Consider the following 24,999-nt stretch of genomic DNA (forward strand, 5'->3'; position numbering starts at 1 on the left):
TCTGCATTCATTTGAAATAAAATTACAGACATTCTTTTACAGAACTCTGTTAACCATCCTAGGAAAACAGTTGCTTATTCTAATACTGTTGAAAAATGTCCCTTCTCAGCATTCCTGTTTTTGATGATTTGTAAATTTCTCATTCTGGTTTATTTAAATGAGAAATGATGTAGCATCTAGATAAATCTGACTGGGATGGTGTTGCAGAGCATCTTCGAAATGAGAAAATTATGATTTCTTTGGATTCCTGTGGTATTTTTAGTATATTGTCAAATGAAATTTAATTCACATCTCTTATGTGGTACCTGATGGATATATTGGTAATTTTTTAGTTCTAGAGATACAAGGTCTTGAGGCTGAATGCTAGATTAGTACGTGTTCAATTTCTGGAGAAGCCAACTCTGCTAATTTTTAAACTCTTTGTTTAAAAAATAGCCTAGGTCAGCACCTCTGTTTGTGAAAATCTAAATGTACAAGTGTATTAGCCTAAAGTTAATTGTTGTCTAATGAAAATGTATTTGACTATTTGTGGAATGAATGTTTTGTTTTCATCCTCGCTACTTATTGAAATGACGACGGGCTGATTCATTTCTCTAACCCTAAATCTTTCAAATAAGGAGGACCATATAAAGAAACACTGGTCTTGTAATCTAATAGGCCTGTTTTGAATCCCAGCTTACCTCTGACCAGCTGTGGGACCTCAGGCAAGTTTCTGTAAATGGAAATATATAAACATCTCAGGTGTGGGGATCAAATGCATACAGATGAATAATATGAATATTAGCATACTGCCTGGCACATAGCATTTATCTAGTACATGGTATTTATTATTTCAAACTTTCATAGTATCTTTAAGATTTCTTCTCAGTAATTCTATGAAATACTAACTCTGTGAGGCCCTTCGTAGAATCCATGGATTTCCTTCTGAGAAATAAGATTATAGACAATGAGAAGGCCTCAAAAGTATTTGGAAGGTAAGTGGCAACATTGAGGTTAGTCTTTCAGATGCCGAAGAATTGCAGCATAGGAATTTAATGGCTTAATTGAGGTCGGAGTGGAAAAGTTATGTACTGTAACACTGTATATATCTAGCCTCATTAAATTATGTTTCTATTATTTGGAAATTTTATTTGAAGAACATTGATGGTCACACAGACCTGGGCCTTATTCCTGGCTCTGCTGTTTAGTCTCTCTTCGCCTCAGTTTGTAAATATAACCTCCTTTTTAAAATGATGACCAAGCAGAAAGGATTGTTTTGAAGAGGAAATGAAATCATGTTGGTAACATACCTTGTGTAGTACCTGGCACGTAATAGGGATCCAAGAGATGTAAATCACCCCAGCCCCCACAGCAGCAAAACAGGCTTTATTCTCATCTCTTTTCATGGACATTATTATAAGATGTTACATATTTCTTAAACTAAAATTTGTAAACTGAATTTCATCTTTTCTAGGTGCCTCAGGATTGTGCTTTTGTGTATTAATAATTATACTGTGCCTTAATACAGAGATGCCTGTAGAGGCTGTTTATAGGACTGTGTGATTCTCTACTCAGTGGCCCTATCCTGCTAATGCTTTTTAAATTCTTGTTTGCTCTTTGTGGCTTTTTATAAACTACATCACTTCGTATTTAGGTCAATTGGGTACTTATTTTTTGCAGTGGAATACTGATTTACTCTTTCTAATCTGCTGTTTATTAAAAAGAAAGCCAGATAACCAAATTTGGTAAAATTATGTCCACAGTAAGAGTAAGTTGGCTCTGAATGAAAATTTTAGGGGATTTACAATGAGTAAAGGCCCTGGTGTCTGGATTTTGTATCTTCTGTTTCTGTGGTACATGGGTGTTTGGGCATATTTGGGGATGTTCTGATATGACCTAGATAATTGAGGTTCCTATATGACCTCTAGATACATGAGGTTTTATCATAGGCAGATTTTATTCATAAGTAAAACTACTTACACTAGTCAAAAATTATAATACATAAAATAAGCTGTAAAGTTTGTGATTGATCTAAAGAGAAACTTGTGTTTTTAGAGTGGAGTACTCAGAAACATAATATAGCCGGATGTTACTCCTTTTTTTTTGTTTTGTTTTTAACATTGTTAGTCCTGTTCAAAAGCCTAGAAACTCCTTTCATGAATCATTTTTATGTCCACAGTTTTCCTCACCAAAGGGTGGTATCAAGTGGTTGAAGTGTCACATAGAAGCCACTGTTGATATCCCTCTTGTTTTGTGTATCATCAAGCTCCCCTAGATATTAGTCAAATCTGTTTTTCCAATTTAGGAACTTACCTATTTAAAGTCATGGAAGATGGGCCAGTGAAAATCTTATGTGTACTAGCAGAACATTGTCTGATATAGTGATGCAAGATGAGCCCCTCAGGTTAGAAGGCACTCAAAATATTGTTGGGGAAGAGCTGCCGCCTCAAAGAAGAGTTGACCTTAATGACATGGATGGAGTAGAGCCTTTGGGACCTTCCTTAACCAATGTGGCATGACTTAAAATGAGAAGAAATAGTTGCAAACATGCATTAGTAATCAGGACATGGAATGGATGATGTATGAATGAAGGAAAATTGGAAGTTGGCAAAAATGAAATGGAATGCATAAAGATCGATATCTTAGGCATTAGTGAGCTGAAATAGACTGGTATTGGCCGTTCTGAATCAGACAATCATATGGTCTACTATGCCAGGAATGACAGATTGAAGAGGAATGGCATTGCATTCATCAACAAAAAGAACATATCAAGATCTTTCCTGAAGTACAGCACTGCCAGTGATAATATCTTTACATCTACATGGAAGACCAGTTACTATGACTATTATTCAAATTTATGCACCAACCACTAATGCCAAAGATAAAGAAATTGAAGATTTTTACCAACTTCTGCAGTCTGAAATTGATCAAACATGTAATCACAATGCATTGATAATTATTGGTGATTAGAATGTAAAAGTTGAAAACGAAGAAGGATGAATAGCTGGAAAATACGGCCTTGGTGGTAGAAATGATGCTGGAGATTGGGTGATAGTATTTTGCAAGAAATACCTTTTTTCAACAACATAAACAGCAACCATACATGTGGACCTCGCCAGAGGGAATACACAGAAATCACCATCGACTACATCTGTGGAAAGAGATGATGGAAAAGCTCATTAACATCAGTCAGAACAAGGCCAAGGGCCATCTGTAAAATAGACCATCAATTGCTCATATGCAAGTTCAAGTTGAAGCTGAAAAAAATTAAGGCAAGCTCACAAGAGCTAAAGTATGATCTTGAGTATATCCCACATAAATTTGGAGACCATCTCAAGAATAGACTTGACACCTTGAACACTAATGGTAGACGGTTAGGTAAGTTGTGGGAGGATGACATCAAGGAAATTATGCATGAAGAAAGCAAAAGGTCATTCCTTAAAAAGAGACGAAAGAAAGAAAAGACCAAAATGGATGTCAGAAGAGACTCTGAAACTTGCTCTTGAACGTAGAGTAGCTAAAGCAAAAGGAAGAAACCATGAAGTAAAAGAGCTGAACAGAAGATTTCAAAGGGTGACTCGAGAAGACAGAGTGAAGTATTATAATGACTTGTGTAAAGACCTGGAGTCAGAAAACCAAGCGGGAAGAAGACACATGACTTTTCCTAAGCTGAAGAAGTGAAGAAAAAATTCAAGCCTTGTGTTGCCATATTGAAGGATTCTATAGGCAAAGAATTGAATGATGCAGGAATCATCAAAGATGGAAGGAATATACAGAGTCACTGTATCAGAAAGAATTGGTTGACTTTCAGCCATTTCAGGAGGTGTCATATAATCAAGAACCAATGGTACTGAAGGAAGAAGTCAAAGCTGTATTGACGGTATTGGCAAAAAAAAAAAAAAAAACAAAACAACAAGGCTCTAGGAATTGACAGAATTCCAATTGAGGTGTTTCAGCAAATGGATGCAATGTTAGAAGCACTCACTTGTCTATACCAAGATGTTTGGAAGAGAGCTACCTGGCCAACTAACTGAAAGAGATCCATGTACGTGCCCATTCCAAAGAAGGGTGATCAAGCGGAATGTGAAAATTAACAAACGATATCATTAACATCGACAGGGAACTCCCAGAAATTCAAGCTGGATTCAGAAGAGGACATGGAATGAGGGATATAATTGTTAATGTCAAATGGATCTTGGCTGAAAGCAAAGAATAGTAGAAAGATGTTCACCTATGTTTTATTGACGATGTGAAAGCATTCAGCTGTGTGGATAATAACAAATTATGGATTACATTGTGAAGAATGGGAATTCTGGAACACTTAATTGTGCTCATGAGAAACCTGTACATAGACCAAGAGGCAGTCATTCGACCAGAACAAGGAGATAATAGATGGTTTAACCAAAAAAAAAAAAAAAAAGTATGTGTCAGGGTTATATCCTTTCATCGTACTTACTTAATCTGTATGTTGAGCAAATAATCCGAGAATCTGGACTATATGGAGAAGAATGGGGCCTCAGGATTGGTGGAAGATTCATTAATAACCTGTCATATGCAGATGACACAACCTTGCTTCCTGAAAATGAAGACAACTTGAAGCACTTACTGAAGATCAAAGACTACAGCCTTCAGTATGGATTATACCTCGACATAAAGAAAACAGAAATGCTCATAACTGGACCAATAAGCAACATCATGATAAACAAAGAAAATATTGAAGTTGTCAAGGACTTCATTTTACTTGGATTCACAATCAATGCCCATGGAAGCATTGGGCAAATCTGCTGCAAAAGACCTCTCTAGTATTAAAAAGCAAAGTTGTCGCTTTAAAGACCAAAGGTGGTCTGACCCAAGCCATGGTGTTTACTATCACCTTATATGCATGTGAAAGCTGGATAATGAATAAGGAAAACTGAAGAAGAATTGATGCCTTTGAATAATGGTGTTGGCAAAGAATACTGAATAGACCATGGACTGCCAGAAGAATGAACAAATCTGTTTTGGAAGGAATATTGCCAGAATGCTCACATACTTTGGACGTGTTATCAGGAGGGATCAATCCCTGGAGGAGGACATCATGTTTGGTAAAGTAGAGGGTCAGCGAAAAAGAGGAAGACCCTCACCAAGGTGGATTGACACAGTGGCTGCAGCAGTGGGCTCAAGCATAACAATTGTGAGGATGGCACTGGAGCAGGTAGTGTTTTCTTCCGTTGTATGTAGGGTCGCTGTGAGTCAGAAGCAACTTGAAGACACCTAACACAACACACACATACGCATGTGAAAGCTGGACAGTAAATAAGAAAGACTGAAGAAATATTGATGCCTTTGAATTACAGTGTTGGTGAAGAACATTGAGTATACCACAGACTGCCAGAAGAACAAATAAATCTGTCTTGGAAGAAGTAAAGTCAGGATGCTTCTTAGCAGTGAGAAGAATGGCAAGACTTCATCTCAGGCACTTTGGACGTGTTATCAGGAGAGACCAGTCCCTGGAGAAGAGGATTGTGTTTGGTAGAGAGTCAGTGGAAAAGAAGAAGACCCTCAGTGAGATGGATTGACACAGTGGCTGCAACAATGGGCTCCAACATAGCAACAATTGTGAGAATGGCAGCCTTTTGTTCTGTTATACATATAGTCACTATGAGTTGGAACCAACTCGACAGCACCTCAACCTGAACAACAACTCACTTATAAAATATTCCATTCTTTCATGTTTAATCTCTTGACAGCTAAACAGATGTGACCCGAGTATACGATTGGGTGATAGTGCTAAATTTGTAGGGTAATGGGAAGAGTCAGACTCTAACTTGGAACCACGTGTTGCTGCTCTGAACAGGATGCAGATATCTGTGGAGAGAAATCATGCACTCGTGTGGATTTATAACTACAAATTCCATGGAGTCTAATACATTATTTTAGCTTCCTATGCTTCCCATGGAAACCCTGGTGGCGTAGTGGTTAAGAGCTACCGCTGCTAACCAAAAGGTTGGCAGTTCTAATCCACCAGGCGCTCCCTGGAAATTCTTTAGGGCAGTTCTACTCTGTCCTATAGGGTCATTTTGAGTCGGAATCTACTCCAGGGCAGTGGGTTTTTTTGGATGCTTCCCAGCAGCCCTTTAGTCATTTTGGATCCCTAATTTCTTTTGTTTCCTAATGTTTAAAATACCTCTTTCAGGCCTTGCCCCCTCTCTAAAGCTCTCCTCTCTACATTTCCTCATTTTCCTCTATTCCACCCAAAATTTGTTTGTTAAACATTAGACTGTCAACTCCCTACCCCTACATCCCTCCAGTTTTTATTTGCTTCCTCTCCCATCCTTTCTGCTTTCCTTTTGTTGGAAGCATCTGTCTCCTGTTCTGCTTCTCTAGGTACCTTGCTTCAAAAAATAGCTCCTCTCTTCTTTTAAATTCTTCATTCACTTAGTTATGATCCTATCATCCTATATCCCTTTCCAATTCTGTTTTTGAAAATATGATACTTTCTGATTCTTTAGTTCACAACTACTTCACTGAAACTGTTCTTGCCAATACCTTCTTATTGCAAAATCAGAGGACATTTTTAAATTATCTTGCTTGCCTTTTGAAGGACCTGGCATTTGACTGCTTCCTGCTTTTTGGAATTCTTCTCTGTGGCTTCCATGTGCCTCCCTCTTCTGGCTTCTCCTTCCTTTATGGCAGGTCCTCCTCAGTTTCCTCCTAAAGCATCTTTTCTTTTGCCTGTACCTTAAATGTGAATATTCTCTAGGGTTCTGTGGGTGGCCTTCTCACTCTTAGCATTCTCCGTGGATGATCTCACACTCTCCTTTAGCCAGAAATCCATGATGACTCAGATCTCTCCATCTCAGATCTCTCCCAAGCTCTGAACCAGTATATCCAGCTGCCTTTTGAAAGATTTGCATATGGGTTATACCAAGTATTTCAGAACCAATGTGCCTAAACTGAGTTACCAGTTCAACTCAAGGATAGAACTACCACCTATTCAGTAACTCAAGCCTAAAACATAGGAGCTGTGTTTGGTTTATCCTTCTTCCTTATCACCATGTTTAACCAAGCCGTGTCAGTTTTACCTCTTAAATCTTGTTTGTCTATCTCTCTTCGCTTTCCTCCCCCACCTTTGCATACAAGTTCCCTATTGCTGCTGTTTTAGAGAAAATTCTTAGGATTGCTGTTCTGGATGACTATAAATTTCCTAATCCTAGGCTCCACCCATCAAAACTGAGTTGTGTTCCTCCTGTTCCATGAATCCTTGATATGCAAGTGCTTGTGTCATGTTGTGTGATTATATATTTATGTGTCTGAGATGTATTTACCGCACTGGAGCTCCCTAAGGAAGCAACTATATCGTAGTTATTTTTGTAGCTTCTGTGTCTAGCATAGTACTTGGCATATAGTAGGTGATTAATAAATATTTGAATGAGTGAATAATGGATCTCAAAAGTAACAAATAGAAGCTTTGGGGTCAGGACAGTCTGGATCTAAACACCACTACCCAGTCCTTAAGCAAATTAATTTGTTTGGGAATTAATTCTGTTTCCAAATCTGAAAATGAGAATACAAATGAGTTGTTTATGCGAAGTGCCTCAGTTCAGTGCCTGACACATTTTAGGTACTCTGTAAACTTCCTTCTAAAACAGAGTAGCCTTTGTTGTTCATTGTTTTGTTGTTTCACATTAGTTTTGTAAACTGAATTCATTCTCTGGTTTTTCTGGCCTAGGGAGAAAGACTCTGTAGCAGGACTCCTCGTTAGTGCCAAACGTTGACTTTTCTAAATGCAATAATACTGAGTTATCAATTTAGAATTAAAAAGAAATAAAACAAACCGCATTCTGCTTTTTAACCACATTTTGAAACCTCATCTATATTAGTTCCATTCTCTGAAAGTATGGCTTTGTGTCATGTGTTACACCTTCTGCATCAGGAGCACAGGTACAGCTAATACCACTGCTTGCCCTGATGAACATGAAGTACGCTAGGCTCTTGTCAAGGAAATATTCAGTTTTGTTCATTATTACTCTGGGCTAATTAAAGTACGAGGACAGATTTATACACCTTAATAGCCAAACCCTTGCCGTTGAGTCAGTTTTGACTCACAGCGACCTATAGGACAGAGTAGAACTGTCCCACAGGGTTACCAAGGCCATAATCTTTACAGAAGCTGACTGCCACATTTTTCTCCTGAGGAGCAACTGATGGATTCGATGGGCCAGCCTTTCACTTAGCAGCCGAGAGCTTTAACCGCTGCAGTTTACAGCTACTGTTGGAACAAATTCCCCTTCCCCATCCCCCAGTCTCATAGTTAACCAGAAATGTCATTAACCGGAATATATCATTTAAGTGTACCCTGGTGGCAAAGTGGTTAAGTGCTAAGCAAAAGTTTGGCCCTTGAGATCCACCAGCCGCTCCTTGGAAACTCTATGGGGCAGTTCTACTCAGTCCTATAGGGTCACTATGAGTCAGAATTGACTCTACAGCAGTAAAAAACAAAACAAAACAGTGGGTTAGGTTATTTATGTGGTGGGTTTTCCTGTCCTTGGAGCCTTCTACCCTTCAAGCCTGTCCGGGATAAGAAATAAGTAGACATCACATTAATAGGATTAATATCTTTCTTCTTCATTACTCAAATCATAGACCAACGAGTATATAAAAACAAATAGATGAAGACTGTAGCTCAGTTTTTGTTTTGGAGTTGAAATTACTAACTCTTCAGTGTAAGCCTTGAGTAAGTGTCAGTTATCCTCGAAGAGGAAGGCTTCAGAAGAGAGGATTCCTTTGCTTTTCACAGGGCGAGCTAGCCCGTTCAAGTTGCCATGAAGGCGTCTCGGGGAGGGCTGTGTACACAGCCCACTCTAGGACCTTGCAGGCGCCTCCGCGCTGAGGACGCCAAGCACAAGTAGCAGTTTCCTTACTTCCCTTCCCAGAAAAATCCCGGCACCATCTGCAGGGTCTGCTCTGCTCTGAGGGGCTGTGTGCTGCCTCTCGCTGCCCCTGGCCCTTGACTACCTGCACTGCTTCTGGCAAGAAGGGAGGGCCGAGGGAGGTGGGAGGGACGACGAAAGCAGCGTGGATCCGCCCGCCGCAGGCCGTTTTCCCGGGCACCGCCACCCGCCTGCTCTGTCCCCGGCGAGCCCTGGAGGGCGGTCTGCGCCGCAGGGCCCAGGGGTGCAGGGCCAACCTCGCTGGCCCCAGGCGCCGGCGCCAGGGAGGGGAGCCCTGCACTGAGGCCGCGCCTCCTTCCAACCTCGACCTCGCGGGGGAGGCGGGCGCTGCTACTAAGCTGGACCCAGGAGCGGGCAGCTCGAAGGTGACTTAGGGAGACCTTGCAGTGCCGCCCTGGGTCGCGCCTCCCAGATCGGCTAGTGAGGAAGAGGAACGGCCAAGCGCATTTGCTGCTGGAGCTCCCTGGGCAGCGCCAGCCGGGGTCCGGAGATCCAGCCCAGGTGGGTGGGTGTGAGTGCCTGGGCTGTGGCTTTGCTGGGTCAGCCCTTGGGACCACAGAAGACTGTGAGGAGGGAGGAGGGAGGAGGGAGGGCGGCCAGACGTGATCTAGGGATGTTAGTAGATCCAAGAATAGTTGGATGTGCGGGCCCTGGAGTACAGCCGGGGACGTGTGGGGAGGGGTACGCAGAGCTGGGCGCCCCTCTCTCCAGGACCAAAGCAGGGTCTTCCCGCGGGAGCATGCCTGGGTCAGCTCCTGCAGCAAGGGCCACTGGGGGGAAAAGCGCGTAGACAGTTTCTTTGGCTACATATTAGTATTAGGTCAAGTGGTACTGGAGTGGGAGGAGTAAGGCAGTGAAAGGCATTATTGTCCTAAATAACCTTCCAAGTTAGTGATTTTTTACATGTTTCTGCCCTGGCTGACATTGGGATGAACTTACATTAGCGTTTAGAGGCCAATAAAATTCCAAGAATAGGAGGGGAAATGCATGAATGGATTGAGGAGAGAACGGAAATTATATTGGGGTTGTGGAGTGGGGAGGCGGCTTACAAGTTTAATGTTTTGATTAAGGATTTTTGATTACTCATAGGCTTTCTTTGTAGCCCAAGCCAGTGGGGAATCACGTTCCCTAGCATTGAGAGCATGTGGCTAGTTGCTTTGTGTTTTCTCTTGTGCTGGATTTTTCTAGGGAGGAGGGAGGGCAGTGAAAAGCTAGGGAAGAGCTTAGTGCCTCTTCTGAGAGTTCCTAACTCTATTAAAAGTTTCTTAATTTTAATTAGGCTCAAAGACAGAATTAAGGCATTTGATTTTGAAGGCATATAGCATTGCCTAGCAGGAATCTTTTTCAACAGAGAAAAATGCTTGAAATGCGTGTTGGTGGAGTAATGTGTAGGCTCCAATATGGGGCTCTGAATGCAGATTTTCTTTTCAGTTTGAGGACACACCAAATTTAGTCTCTTCTAAGTAATGCTTGATTTCAGCCCCGAAGCTGATCACTTTGTCAAGTTAGCTCAGTTCCCACTTAGTGGATTTTTAATATAAACATAAAGACCAAAGATCTGTTTAATATTTGTCCCAATACTGCTTTTACTAGCCTGGGATCTTAAAAGAATTTGTATCACTATGAATATGGGTGTTGGACTCTAGTCTGCCCTCTTTTGAAGCCTTTATTAAAGGTTAATTTTAGGGGCTTTCATTGATGGTGAAAGTGACTCTTTACTTGCAGTTGAGCCCCCTAGAGAATAGGGGGAAATAAAAAAGCCTATCAAGTTTTCCATATTAAAAACAAAAGCGTGTGCTAGTATTCAGGGTATTTTATAAATACTACTCAGGCACATTTTAAATACTGTACATAAAATAATTATGCAACATCATAATCTAAACTGTGTATATTTTATGACATAATGTATATTGCTATAAAAAGGTTTTGTGAACTTATTACTACTCTTGTGTTTATCAGCTCTCTGAAGATAATAAGAAAACATTTCATTGAAAAGGAGAAATTTAGGAATTTTACTTGGTTTATATTATATAACACATATTCCTGAATTTCCAGCTTATTGTATATAAAATCCAGTAATATACTGCTAAAAATTAATTTTGGAAGTAACTAGGACATTAAGTTACACATAAATGAAAGTGAGATTTATGTAAAATGAATCTGTATTTGATTTTGACAACTTTTGTGGAGTTTTTGGAGTTATGTTCTTACAGGTTTAATTATTAGCATGAAACGTGTGTGTATATATGTGTATTGTTATGCTTGGCTTTCTCTAAGGTCTATCCTGGTAAGTTTTTGCATCTCATAGTGGTACCAAGACTGTAACTTGCATGCAGTTGTGTTTGTGTTGTTCCCTGTTTTCTTCCCAGTATAAAGTGTAGTGCCTGGCTTTATACTCTTTGATGAGTTTTGAATGAATTATAGGCAGACATAATTTTTCACTCATTTTAACTTTAGAAGGTTAGGGATGTAACCCCCATACATTTTTATAACGATCCATAGTAAATTTGACACCTATTAATTTATGTAAAAACTTTTCCTTGATTAATTCATATCGTATTTATAGAATGTTTACCTTGCCTGAGACTGCTAGACAAGTCTGTCTTCATAGAGCTTTGAGTTCACTGTAGGAGCCAGATGACTACATAGATGCTTAAAGAAGCCACAACATACTCAGAGGCAACAGAAAACAATTCCAGCACTAAGGTCACTATGATCAGAACAGAGGCGGCAGAATAAAGAGAAAATAAAGGCTAGATGGATTTAAGCAGCATCTTCTTGAAGGATTTTGTACAGTATACCTAAAGAGTTTGAGCCTTATCTTGGTCATGTAGAATCACTGAAGGATTTTAATCAGGGGAAAGATTTAATCAGATCTGTTCCTTAGAAAGAACACTGGGCAGCTTTAAGAAGGATTAGAGGAGAACAGACCTGAAAGTAGGGTGACCAGTCAGAGGAATCCAAGAGGCATAATCAGGGCCAGACCCAAGTTAGTGACTGTGGAAAAGGAAGGGAAGATACCAAGCAGAGAGAGATATAGAAAATAGAGAAACAAAATAAATGGAGCCCATAATAGATTGAATGTGGGCAATGTAGGAGAAGGTGTAGTCATAGATAGCTCCCAGGTTTATGGCTTAAGTCACTGGAGGGTAGAAGGTGACTTAGGTTTGGAGTAAGGGAGTGGGAAAGATAAGTTCACTTTTGAACATGTTGACATCCCAGTGAAGCTATCCTTACTTGTCCGATAAAAAATTGGGAACCATCAGTACTGGGAATGGTATAAATGTGGCAATTGAAGCTGAAGGAGTAAATAACATTGCCTAGGAAATGTATAGATTGAAAAAGTTTGAAATCAAAGGATTAAATACTGACATTTGAAAGACACGTGGAAGAAAGGAAATGTAATGGATTGAATTGTGTTCCCCCAAAATATGTGTAACTTGGTTAGGCCATGATTCCCAGTATTGTGACTAAGACAGGGAGCTAATGGAGAACACTGAGAAAGAGCAGCCAGAGGCAGGAGAGAGTATAGAAGAGAACAGAGGAGGTCAGCATAGACAGGCATTCCAGGAAAGCAGTAGTGGTCTCTCCTGTGAATGCTGCGAAGAATTTAAGGTGAGAACTGAAACGTGCCCATTGGGTTTGGTAACTAGGAGGTCACTGGAAACTTTGATGAAGAAGTTTTAGAAGCATGACATAGGAAGCATGAGCAGAGGAGTAAAAATGGGAGTGAGGAAGCAGAAATAAAAAAATCGTGACCCAGTCTATGCACCAAAACCAACAGAAAACTCCCAAACTCCTTGCCATCAAATTGACTCTGCCTCACTGTGGCCTCTGTGCTACAGAGTAGAGCTGCGCTCCGCAGGGTTTTCTTGGCTGTAATCTTCTACAGAAGCAGACTGCCAGACCTTTGTTCTGCAACACCGATGAGTGGGTTTGAACCACCAACATTTAGGTTAGTATTCTAACACAAACCATTTGTGCCCTCCAGGGACCCCAGCTTATGTAGACAATCATAATCTGTGAAAAATTAGTTTTGTTTCTTTTAATTCTCACACCTCTTATTTTGTTACTTTTCTTAATATAGTGGGAGTCTGTATTTTTAAAAAGGCAGGCATGCTTCTAACTTCTAATGATTTCCCATGAAGAGTGATACTTAATAAGTACCATTTGTCAGGTTAATTAAATTTCCTTTCATTCTTATATTGTTTTTTTTAAATCATGAAAGGGCATTTAATTTTATCCAATGCCCTTTCCACATTTATTAGGAGCATTTTTTTGTTTATTTGTTTGTTTTAATTTGCTAAGGTGGTAAATTATATTTTTAGACTTTTTCTAATGATAAGTCATCCTTGTATTCTGGAATAAACCTAATTTGGTCACGGTGTATTATCTTTAACATACACCTTGATTGGTTTCTTTTAGATTTTAGCATCTGTGTTTATGCGTGAGATTGGGTTGTAATTTCCTTTTTTTTTTTTTTTCTGTCCTCATCAGGCTTTTGTATCAAGGTTATACTGGCCTCATAAAATGAGTTTGGGAGTATTGTTTCTTTTGCTGTCTTCTGGAAGAGTTTGTATAAAATTGAAATGATCTATTCCTTAAAAATGGAGCCCTGGTGGCACAGTGGTTGAAGCACTTGGCTGCTGACTTAAAAGTCTGCGATTCAAACCCACCAGTCACTCTGAGGGAGAAAGATGTGGCAGCCTGCTTCCATAAAGACTTAAAATCTTGGAAACCATGTGGAACAGTTCTACTTTGTCCTGTAGAGTTGCTATGAATTGGAATTGACTTGACAGCAATGCGTTTGGTTTTTTGGTTTTTATTCCTTGAAATTTTAATAGAATTTCCCTGAAAAACCATCTTATGCTTGTGAGGCTTTTTTTTTTTTTTAACTACTTATTAAATGTATTTAATGACTATAGAATTATTTTAGTTTCTATTTCTTTTTGGGTCAGTTTTGACAAGTTATATTTTTCTAGGAGTTTATTTACAATTTGAAGTTTATTTCTATAAAGTTGCTCGTAATGTTCTTTTATTATCTTTTTAATTCATGTTGGATCTGTAATTATGTATCCTTTTCCTAGTCTCTCTTCTTTTCCTTTTTCTAATATTTTTTGGATATCTCCAAATAAATTTCTGTCTTTAAGTGGATCTCTTTCTCTAAATCATTCTTGCTACAGGTGTGTTTACTTGATTACTTTTGAAATAACTTCCTTTTAGCTTTTTTATCTGATGCATCTGTTCCTCGTAAATTAATTTTATTGTAGTTATCTCTATAATTTTTCTTTGAACTTACTATTTTCTTCCCCTAGGATCTAGGATCTACGTATTTATTATCCCCTGTCACTTTAAAGTGGATAATTTTTTCAAATTTTGTTCCTGTCCAGATTTCAAATTGTGTATGTACTGTAATTTTACGCAAATAATGGCATTTTCTGCGTTTGTTTGCTGGCCACACCCTTCCCACCCCCAGAGAAATCCTCACAAGCCTCACAAGAGCCACCATGCCAATTCTGTGGCACAAGTTGCTGTAAAAATAATTAGCATAGCGTGCTTATGAAAATACCTCTGGGGGGGAGGGTGTGGCCAGCAAACAAACACAGAAGGCATGTGTTACCTGCGTAAGAAACATGGCATTTCTTAGTTCAGGTGTTTTGCAGTTTAGTGAATATATCATTACTTGCTTCATCTACAATTTTATTTTATAGACTTTAATAATTTTTTTTTAGGCTCATCTTTACAAACTGCAGACTGCTAGTATATGTAGTCTAGGTTATTGCATTTCTAATATTTAAAACACCTCAAACTTTTGGAAGGTTTTGACCACTTCCAATTCTTCCCTCTTAATCAACATCTTATTATTCCCCAATTCTTTCTTGTTTTCACTGCTTGCCATTTCTTTCCATTTCTCATCCCCACCTTGCTGCTTACCTTCTTTCTTTTTTCTCCTTACACCTCACAACTTCTCTATCATTTGATATTTTGAATGATGGAAGAAGAATGATCATTATTCCCTTGGCCTCTTCTTTTTTTTTCTTGTCTCTCCCTAACTTGGAAACCCTGGTGGCATAGTGGTTAAGAGCTATGGCTGCTGACCAAAAGATTGGCAGTTCAAATCCACCAGGTGCTCTTTGGAAACCCTATGAGGCAGTTCTACTCTGTCCTGTAGGGTTGCTATGAGTTGGAATCGTCTCGATGGCAGCAAGTTTGGTTTTGGGTTTTCCCCCTAACTTCCTCCCTCCACCTATACTTTAAGTGGCTTTTCTATGATCTGCTCAATATATTCCATCTTGCCCTTTCATTCTCCTCCAAACCTGGGTCCAAAGAGGAAAGAACCAGGACAAACCGTGTCTAAATTTTCTTTAGATTCTCAGGCATTCACTACTATTTACCATGTGACCTTTGTTATTCTGTACACAGTCCAACTGAAGACAAAATCAGGGAGAGTATGTGGAAAGCCTAGTAAGGAAGTATGTATGGTAGAATATGAACCTGCCAAAAAGGTTGGCAATTCAAGTCCACCAGCCGCTCCTTGGAAATCCTATGGGGCAGTTCTACTGAGTTGGAATTGACTTGATGGCAGTGGATTTTGGGGGCTATTATTTGGAGTCCTGAGACATGGATTCCAGTATCAGTGACCCTTTCCTTGCATGACTCTAGGGAATTTACCCCAAGGCCTCACATTCCTCCTCTGTAACACAGACAATTTCTCTCTCTGTCCCAGTTTTATGTAAGACAGTCTTTCCATGTTTTATTCTCAGAAAAATATCTTAAAAGGGTTTTGTGTTCAATTCAGGGACAAAGAAGTGGAGAGAATGGAGAAGTAGAGGAGAGGAAATGTGATTTGTGGCATGGTGAGTTAGATGAGAGAAACTGTGGTGGGAAGCAGTAGGCAGTGATAGGAATGACAAGAAGCACAGGAGCTGACTCTGTGGTTAGGAGGGATTCAGGTGAGAAGCCTGTCCTCTGGTGGAGGTGAACTCCCCTGGAACCTCCCAGCTGGAAACACACAGCCTTGTTCCATGTGGTGGCCAGGCACTCAGACAGGAGGCACAGGGGCATCATCTGTTCCCCTAACTATTATTTGCTGCATTCAGGGAACTGTGCTTTTTTTTTTAGCTTACTTGAGAAATCAGCCTTCACATATAATAATGTTCTACGAGGAAGATTTTGTTGTTGTTGCTGCTGTTCTGCATTCAAGTAGCTAAATTAGAAATGAGGTTGTGAGTGTAATCCTCCTTAGTAAAATTTCTTGTGATAGAAATGATTCGATTTTGAATTTTTTCTTCATTTTTATTGTTTTACTTTGTGTTATGAATTAGTGTTTAAGATCACAAAGCCATAGACACTGAGAGAATCTAGTCTGGTGGTTTTCAAAGGTTTAATTGGGGACAGATGCCAGTACATAAGAAGATCAAAGTAAAAGCACACTTTTATCCACTAAGGCATCTCCATAGAACACAGTTTGAAAACAATTGATCTGTTATTTATTTTGCCAAGGAAGGGAAGGCTGAGTGACTTGCCCAAGCTTATGTAGCTAGGAGGGAGCACAATTTAGGAGTAAATCCAGGTTTCTGTCTCCAAGTTGAGTGCTGCAGAACAAAGCCCACTCTATCACACACTGATTGAATTAGGAAGATTCAGCTACTCAGGAAGACAGCCCGCCTCTGGTCAAAGGTGATGTGGTCATCTGTACAAGCTGATTTCTCAGTTTTTACAAAAGATATCAACTTTAGAAATAAGATAAACAGATGGGCAAGAATGTTGAAGTACCTTCACATTTTGCATAAAAACCCAGTGCCGTCAAGTGGATTCCGACTCATAGCGACCCTATAGGACAGAGTAGAACTGCCCCACAGAGTTCCCAAGGAGCGCCTGGCTGATTCAGACTGCCAGCCCTTTGGTTAGCAGCTGTAGCACTTAACCATGCGCCACCAGAGTTTCCATATTACCTACCTATATTCTAATTTCTCAATAGGAACTTGCTGTCCAGTTTTTTGTGAAAATTTTGCTTGGTGTAGAGGCCCCATTTTTGGAAGATAAAGAATTTGTCCACTTCTCTAGATTTCTAGATGTTATCCTAAGGCTCAACTAGTCTGTCAGAATGCTTCAGCCTGAACAATATTTCCTTGATTTACTGAGAAATACCCCTCAGTGAGTTGTAAGTTGGAGTTACACTCTCAATTTCCATTGAGGGGCATTTCCAGAAAAATTAGTTTTAATGATATTGTTGGTTATTTTGCCGTCTAATACTTATATTCCTCTCTGTATTGCCCTGAATCAGAAATTAGAGGTGAGGGCGAAGAGGGAGTTTGTTTTCCCCAAAGAACTGGTATTTTTTTTTTTTCCTCGTGGACAATTAAAAGCCCATAATTGATTGTATTTCTCTTTCTGTTTTGGCCTTAAGAGAATTCAAAGCCAGATTTCTGTCTCATCCACAGTATTTAGGTAGGCTCCATCACTATTTTAGCCCTACCCCAAAAGAGAATCAGAGATTGTTATGTATTTTCATAGCCTCACAGTTTGGAAACCACTGACTTACAACATTCTCTTGTGAATTAGTTGAATGTGGTTATGCCCCAGAGTGCATTTAGGTGTGGTGATTGTATTTTGCGATTCTCTGTAAATAGTAAGTACTCAGTAAATAGTTGTTAAAATGTTAGGAATATATTTCTACTTTATGTTATTTCAGGAATGTATATATCTTGTTATTACTTGACTTTGTTATAGATTATTTAAGAGCAGGGGCCCAAATTAAAATATATGGCAAATGTTGCTCTGGGAACTTTTTTTTTTTTCATGTTCATGCAGATCAACTTGACTATATATTTCAGGCCATATGTGGAGAAAAACTTTGTAAGTAGAGTTAATCATGTTTTCTATCCAGATGTAAACCCCGGAGTTGTCAAACTATCCCTCCTTACATAGGCCCGTAGTTGCCGTGCAGAACATTGATTTTTCATTATTTTTCAAACCATTCAGAAGTTACTGTGGTTAAAGTGTGGTGGAGGGTGCTCAGCGCCAACCGCCCCTCATTCCCCTTACTCTCTTATTGCCCCTCCACTTAGGTTATAAAGAAACCAGCCCTCAAAGCAGGATGGTGCTTGAGATTTTCCTGTGTCTGAGACACAGTTTAATCCCTAAAATCTATGTGTATCTGCACTCTACGTTTATATTTTATTGTCTTTCTATACTTTAGATACCAAATGTTGATTTACTCTTATATTTTGAAGGGTGATTACTTAATTGAAAAGAATTTTATCTCGTCTGCAGAGTTAGCACTGGAAAATAAAAATGGAAGACATGTTTGAATCACCAGATACTATAAAAATGAGACAAGAAAATTCATATACTTGAGAGAAGTCAAGCCTACTTTGACTTGTATGTGGGAAACTAATAAAGAATATGTATTACTGAAAACCAGAAAATGATTAGCATCAGCAATAGAAATGGACAGGAAATTTAACATACTCTGTAATGAAATTATTGTTAATTGATCTTTACCCATAGTTAGAAGTGCAAGGTTGCCATAAATTTTGAAGTCAATGAAAAACTTTAAGAATGTGGTGGGTTCTTAGATATCATTTAGTTTTCTACCATTTGTAAGAATCCTCTCTACCACTTCCTGCCTGCCAGCTAGATGGCCATTTTATGATATATGTAAACACTTCCCTTCCTGAACACATAGTCACTATACCATGTGCAATGGTTAGGAGCTTAGAGCCTGAGTTAGACCTGAGTTTGATTGCAGTTCTGCCACTTAGATATGCCATTCTCTCCAGGTCATGTAATCTCACCAAGCTTGTTTCCTTATCAGTAATAATACCTACCTCACAGGATCGTGGGCAGATTATATGAGATGGGGTGTATCAAGTATTCAGCATAATGCCTGCCATAGAGTAAACATACATCGGTGCTGTATACAGTAGCTCCTACTGCTACTGTTGCTACTGCTGCTATGACGATATGTGAGTTATCTTTTAAGACCACACATTTCACTATCTAACGTTTTTAGAGAGTTAAACTTTACAGTAACGTGCAATTTTATGTCCCTGTTTTTTTTTTTTTTTTTTTCAATTCCTGGTTTCATGTCTGAACAGAAAAACTTGTTGCCTGTCTTGTGAAAATTCCTCAGCTTTTTGGAGCAACTAGTAAATTATTCTTTTCCCCAGGCCAAACATCTCCAAGTTCTCTCAACTCTTACTATTACGTTAAGCTTTCCACACCCTTCATTTCCTCACTCTACCAATCCCTCTCAGGTTATTTTTTAAAAATATGTCATCCAGAGCTGAATCTAGTGTCCACATGAAGTTAAGAGTGCATATCATGACTCTTCGCAGCTGGCACTCCATCCCGCCAAGAGAAGGAGCCTCAGTTGCTACGAAGGTGTACAAAGCTTCGTGATGGACTCTTCTGCTTGACGCCTTCTGCCTGCTTGTACTTGGCTTCACGCTCGCTCTACTTGCTTTCTTCTGAGGACAGTGGCTTTCTGATGTTATTCAAACATGTGAACCCATTTCTACCCCAGGACTTTGCACCTCAGAACTTTTACCGTTCCTCTGCCTGGAATGCTCCTCCCTAGAACCCTCTCCCTCCCCTTTGTCATGAGTAGGGGTGGTCATGGCCCTCTTCCTCACCTTTGTCAGCTTTTAATCCAGCAGCACTCTATCAGTGAAGTCCCTGGCCATCCTGTTTAAGGTTGCAACTTTACCCCCAGTACTCCTTATTCCCTTCTTAGCATATTATTGTCTTTAGTATTTTTCACCATCTAACATACCAGAAAGGCCTCTGAGTGGCACAAATGTCTTGTGCTCAACTGCTAACCTAAACATTGGTGGTTCGAACCCACCTCGTAGTACCAAAAGGCCTGGTGATCTGCTTCCATAAGATTATAGCCAGGAAAACCCTGTGGAGCGGTTCTACTCTGTACACATGGAGTGGCCATGAGTAGGAATTGACTCCATAGCAACTAACAACAACAACTACTTACTGAATAACCCACTGCCATCTTACTAAATAGGTCCCTTATTTACCTGTTTCTCTCCCCACAGTAGACTTACAGTAAGTAGACTGTAAGTTCTATGAGTGCAGAGATTTTGTCTCGTCACTGATTCCCTAGGGCCTAGAATGGCTGCTATGATGTGGGTGGTTGATGGCCATTTGTTGCGTGAAGAGGAGAGTGGAATGGTTGCCTGTCTGGACCTGAACACGGTGCCTCTGATAACTGAGCTCAGATGCCATTGTGTTGCTGGGAAGTTGCATAATACTGGGCTTGGAGAGGGTGTTTGAGTACCAGTTCACAGTCACTGGTCAATTTTTTTGTCTTGGGGAAAGATCAGGAAAAAAAAAAAAATATTAAGCACACCCAAAGAAGGGAAAGGAAGAAGCTATGCTCATTGTTTTAGCACTTTGGGAATTTTCAAATTATTTAGGTTGTTTAATAAATTAATGCTTTATTTTACATGTAATTTTATTTGCTCCTAAAATTTTCCTGTTCTGTAAAATTAAATGTGCCATCCAGCCAGTTGCCAGTGAGTTGATTCTGATTCATGGCGACCCCATACGTATCAAGAGTACAGCTGTGCTCCATAGGGTTTTTAAGGCTGTGACCTTTTGGAGGAAACCCTGGTGGTGTAGTGATTAAGTGCTACCGCTGCTAACCAAAAGGTCAGCAGTTTGAATCCACCAGGTACTCCTTGGAAACTCTATGGGGCGGTTCTACTCTGTCCTTTAGGGTCGCTATGAGTCGGAATCAACTCAACGGCAACGGGTTTGGGTTTTGGTTTTTTGGGCCTTTTGGAAGCAGGTGGCCCGGCCTTTCTTCTGAGGCACTTCTGGGTGGGCTCAAACTGTCAACCTTTTGGTTTATAGTCAAACGCTTTATCATTTGTGTCACTAAGAGACTTCTGAAATTAAATATAGGTTATTAAAATAAGAATATTTGTTATTTGAATATATTTTTAAACAGAGATTTCCAACTAGTGGGCTTAAAATAAATGATCTTTTCAACCTGTAGTGTATCTTGTTGACCTGTTGCTGTCAAATCGATTCTGACTCATAGCGAGCCTATAAGACAGAGTAGAACTGCCCCATAGGGTTTCCAAGGGGCGGCTGGTGGATTCAGACTGCTGCTTTTGGTTAGCAGGCATAGCTCTTAACGACTATGCCACCAGGGCCCATTAGTGTGTCCAGAGACCCCAAACCAGTTACGTGATTTCTCTAGTGTGCCATACAAAGATCCTTCCCTTTTTATTGTGTGTGCGTATATATGTATGTATGTATGTATATATGTATGTTTATAAACACAGTTGTTGAGTTGGCAAACGCTTTGTTAGATACATACATATAACAAAGCATTCGCCAATTCAACAATCTTTACACGTACAATCCAGTGATTTGATTATGTTCATCATGTTGTGTGACCATCACCACTATTCTTGTCCAAATTATTCCACCACCATTAAAAGAAACTCAGTGCCCCCGAGCAGTGACTCCCCCTCCCTCTGCCTCTCATCCCAAAAACCACTGTATGCTTTGGTCTCTATGCATTTGACTATTTCGCATAAGTGGGATCATACAGGTTTTTTTTTTTTTTTTTTGGTGACTGAGTTATTTTAGTCAGTATAATGTTTTCAAGGTTTACGTGTGATGTGGCATGCATCAGAACTTCGTTTTTCTTTATGGCTGTATGTATATACCTCATTTTGTTTATCTCTTCATCTGTTGATGGACATTTAGGTGGTTTCTACTTTTGGCTGTTATGAATAGTGCTGCAATGAACATTGGTGTACAGGTTTCTGTTTGTGTTCCTGAGTTCATTTCTTTTGGGTATATACCTAAAACTGGGGTTGCTGGGTCATATGGTAGTTTTATGTTTAACTTTTTAAGGAACTGCGAAACTGTTCTCCATAGCAGCTGAACCATTTTGTATTCCCACCAGCAATGTATGTGGGCTCCAGTTTCTCCACATCCTTACCAAAACCTGTTATTCTCCATTTTTTGATCATAGCCATTCTAGTGGGAATGATCTGGTACCTCGTTGTGGTTTTGGTTTGCATCTCCCTATGGTTAATGATGTTGCACGTCTTTTCATGTGCTTTTTGGCCATACAAAGACCCTTTTCTGTGTAGGCAATGACTTACAAAACTTGGAATGCACTGCCCTAAGATCCTTAAAATGTTTTCTTAAGATGTAGTTATAATTTACTGAGTTATGATTCCAGCATACTTGAGATTTTTTTTCCCTAGTTTGAGATACATGAAAACACTTCTTAAAACAGAGTAAAACATCAAAATTCTATAGAAACAAAGTTGTTGTAGTTCCTGTCTTAACAATGTTCAGCATATACAAAAAGCTATTTTCAGAAACAGAGCTAAAGGCATTAAAAAGAAGTGCCATTGGAAATCATAGTATATCTGAAGAATGGAATACTCCTCAGCAATAAAAAGGAAACAGCTACTTATACTTACAACAACATGAATGAACCTGTGAAACATTAACGCTGGCTGAAAGAAGCCAGACACAAAAAAGCACATCTTGCATGATTCCATTTATCTGAAGTTCAGGAACAGACAACCTTACTCCATGGTTATAGAAATCAGAGCGGTGGTTGCCTCGGGTGAGGGGTGGGGAGAAGGCGACAGTAACTCTAATGGAGCGTGAGAATTTGGGGGAAATAGTAGAAATTTTCTGTATCTGGATAGTGGTGCTGATTACATGAAGTATTTTTTGTCAGTATTCATTGAACTTAAAATACACCAAAAATGAGTGTATTTGTCGTATGTAAATAAACTCAAAGTTCATTTTAAAAGAGAGTTGGTATGGTGTCACTTCTGCTACATATAACTTTTTGTACTTATTTTCTTCAGCAGAGCTGTCAACTACAGCGCCCCTGAATGACTTGTGAAAAACAAGGATTCGTTTAGATTATGGTTCAGCTTATCTGGTTTTAAAAATGAATGTTTACTTCATGATGTGGCATATCGCTAAAAAAGAAACTCCTTTCAAGAACCCATGAAATATACAAATCTGGGGTAAGAGATTATATAAGAGGAAGTTATTTTTAGGTGGAAGCTGTGCAACTGTGATGAGACAGGACTGCCCTTAACAGAATCACAGATGGGTTCCGGTACTTGACATAGGAGAAAGAAAGTCATGCGTCGTGCACTACCCCAGAGTACCTTGCAGACATCAGTTCCTAAATAGGCATATTTAAAAATATTCTTGATGATTATGAAATAATATATATATAGTACCTGGCCAACTGTCTGGAAGAGATCCATATTTGTCCCCACTCTGAAGAAAGGCAATCCAACAGAATATGAAAATTATCAAACAATATTATTAGTATTACACACAAGTAAGATTTTGCTGAAAATTGTTCAGAAAGGATTGCAGCAGTACATTGACAGGGAACTGCCAGAAATGCAAAGCAGATTCATAAGAAGATGTGAAATGAGGGATATCACTGCTGAAAGCAGAGAATACCAGAAATGGTTACCAGTGTTTCATTGACTATGCAAAGGCATTCAGCTGTGTGGATCATAACAAATTATGGATAATATTGAGAAGAGTGGAAATTCCAGAATACTTAATTGTGCTTATGTGGAACTTGTACGTAGACCAAGAGGCAGTCATTTGAACAGAACGGGAGGATACTGAGTGTTTTAAAGTCAGAAAAGGTATGTGTCAGGGTTGTATCCTTTCACCATATTTATTCAATCTGTGTGCTGAGCAAATAATCTGAGAAGCTGGACCATAGAAGAAGAAGGGGTCATCAGGATTAGAGGAGGACTCATTAACAACCTGTGTTATGTAGATGACACAACTTGGCTTGCTGAAAGTGAAGAGGACTTGAAGCACTTACTGATGAAGATCAAAGACTACAGCCTTCAGTATGGATTACATCTCAGTGTAAAGGAAACAAAAGTCCTTACAACTGGACCAATAAGCAACATCGTGATGAATGGAGAAATGATTGAAGTCGCCAAGGATTTCATTTTACTTGGATTCACAATCAAGACTCATAGAAGCAGCAGTCAGGAAATCAAATGAAGCATTCCCCTGGGCTAGTCAGCTGCAAAAGACCTCTTTCAAATCTTAAAAAGCAAAGAAGTCACTTTAAGGACTAAGGTGAACGTGACCCAAGCCCTGGTGTTTTTAGTCACCCCATATGCATGTGAAAGCTGGACAATGAATAAGGAAGACCAAAGAAGAATTAAAGCCTTTGAGCTTGGTGTTTTTGAAGACTATTGAATATGCCACGGACTGCCAAAAGAACAAACAGTGCACATAGTTTATAAAGAAAATGTTCTGTATTCTACTTTGGTGAGTAGCACCTGGGGTCTTAAAAGCTTGTGAGCTGCCATCTGAGGTATTCCACTGGTCTCACCCCGTCAGGAGCAATGGAGAATGAAGAAAACTAAAGACATAAGGGAAAGATTAGTCCAAAGGACTAAGCCTCCACCAGACTTAGTCCAGTACAACTAGATGGTGCCCAGCTACTACCGCCGACTGCTCTGACAGGGATCAGAATAGAGGATCCTGGACAGAGCTGGAGAAAAATGTTGAACAAAATTCTGACTCACAAAACAGGACCAGACTTACTGGCCTGAAAGTGACTGGAGAAACCCCAACATATGGCCCCTGGACCACCCTTTTAGCTCAGGAATGAAGTCACTCCCGAGGTTTACCCTTTGTATGAGATAAAGATTACACAGGCCCATAAAAAAAACAAGACTAAAGGAGCACACCAGCCCAGGGGCAAGGACTAGAAGGCAGGAGGGAACAGGAAAGCTGGTAATAGGGAACCCAAGATCGAGAAGGGTGAGTGTTGTCATGTTGTGGGGTTGGTAACCAATGTCGCAAAACAAAATGTGTACTAGCTGTTTAATGAGAAGCTAGTTTGTTCTGTAAACCTTCATCTAAAGTACAAAAAAAAAAAAAAAGAACAAACCTATCTTGGAAGACGTACAGCCAGAATGCTCCTTAGAATCAGGGATGGTGAGACTTTGTCTCACATATTTTGGACACTTATCAGGAAGGACCTGTTCCCAGAGAAGGACATCATGCTTGGTAATGCAGT

General features: G+C 39.6%; 1 protein-coding gene across 8 annotated transcripts in view; it reads left to right on the forward strand.

Moving 5' to 3' along the window:
• The window catches only part of OSBPL1A (oxysterol binding protein like 1A), a 238,929-nt gene that overhangs the window by 110,016 nt on the left and 103,914 nt on the right, over positions 1-24,999 (forward strand). The window contains exon 1 of one of the 8 annotated variants that reach the window (XM_023543925.2): positions 9,174-9,413. The exons of 5 other annotated variants lie outside the window; for them this stretch is intronic. The gene's annotated coding sequence lies outside the window, so the exon portion shown is untranslated. Of the gene's footprint in view, positions 1-9,173; positions 9,414-22,563; positions 22,949-24,999 lie in introns of those variants that run through there. 2 more of the 8 variants (XM_010586805.3, XM_023543924.2) reach the window with 2 other exon arrangements.

Source organism: Loxodonta africana, chromosome 11, assembly GCF_030014295.1.
Source record: "Loxodonta africana isolate mLoxAfr1 chromosome 11, mLoxAfr1.hap2, whole genome shotgun sequence".
NCBI classification, from domain to species: domain Eukaryota; kingdom Metazoa; phylum Chordata; class Mammalia; order Proboscidea; family Elephantidae; genus Loxodonta; species Loxodonta africana.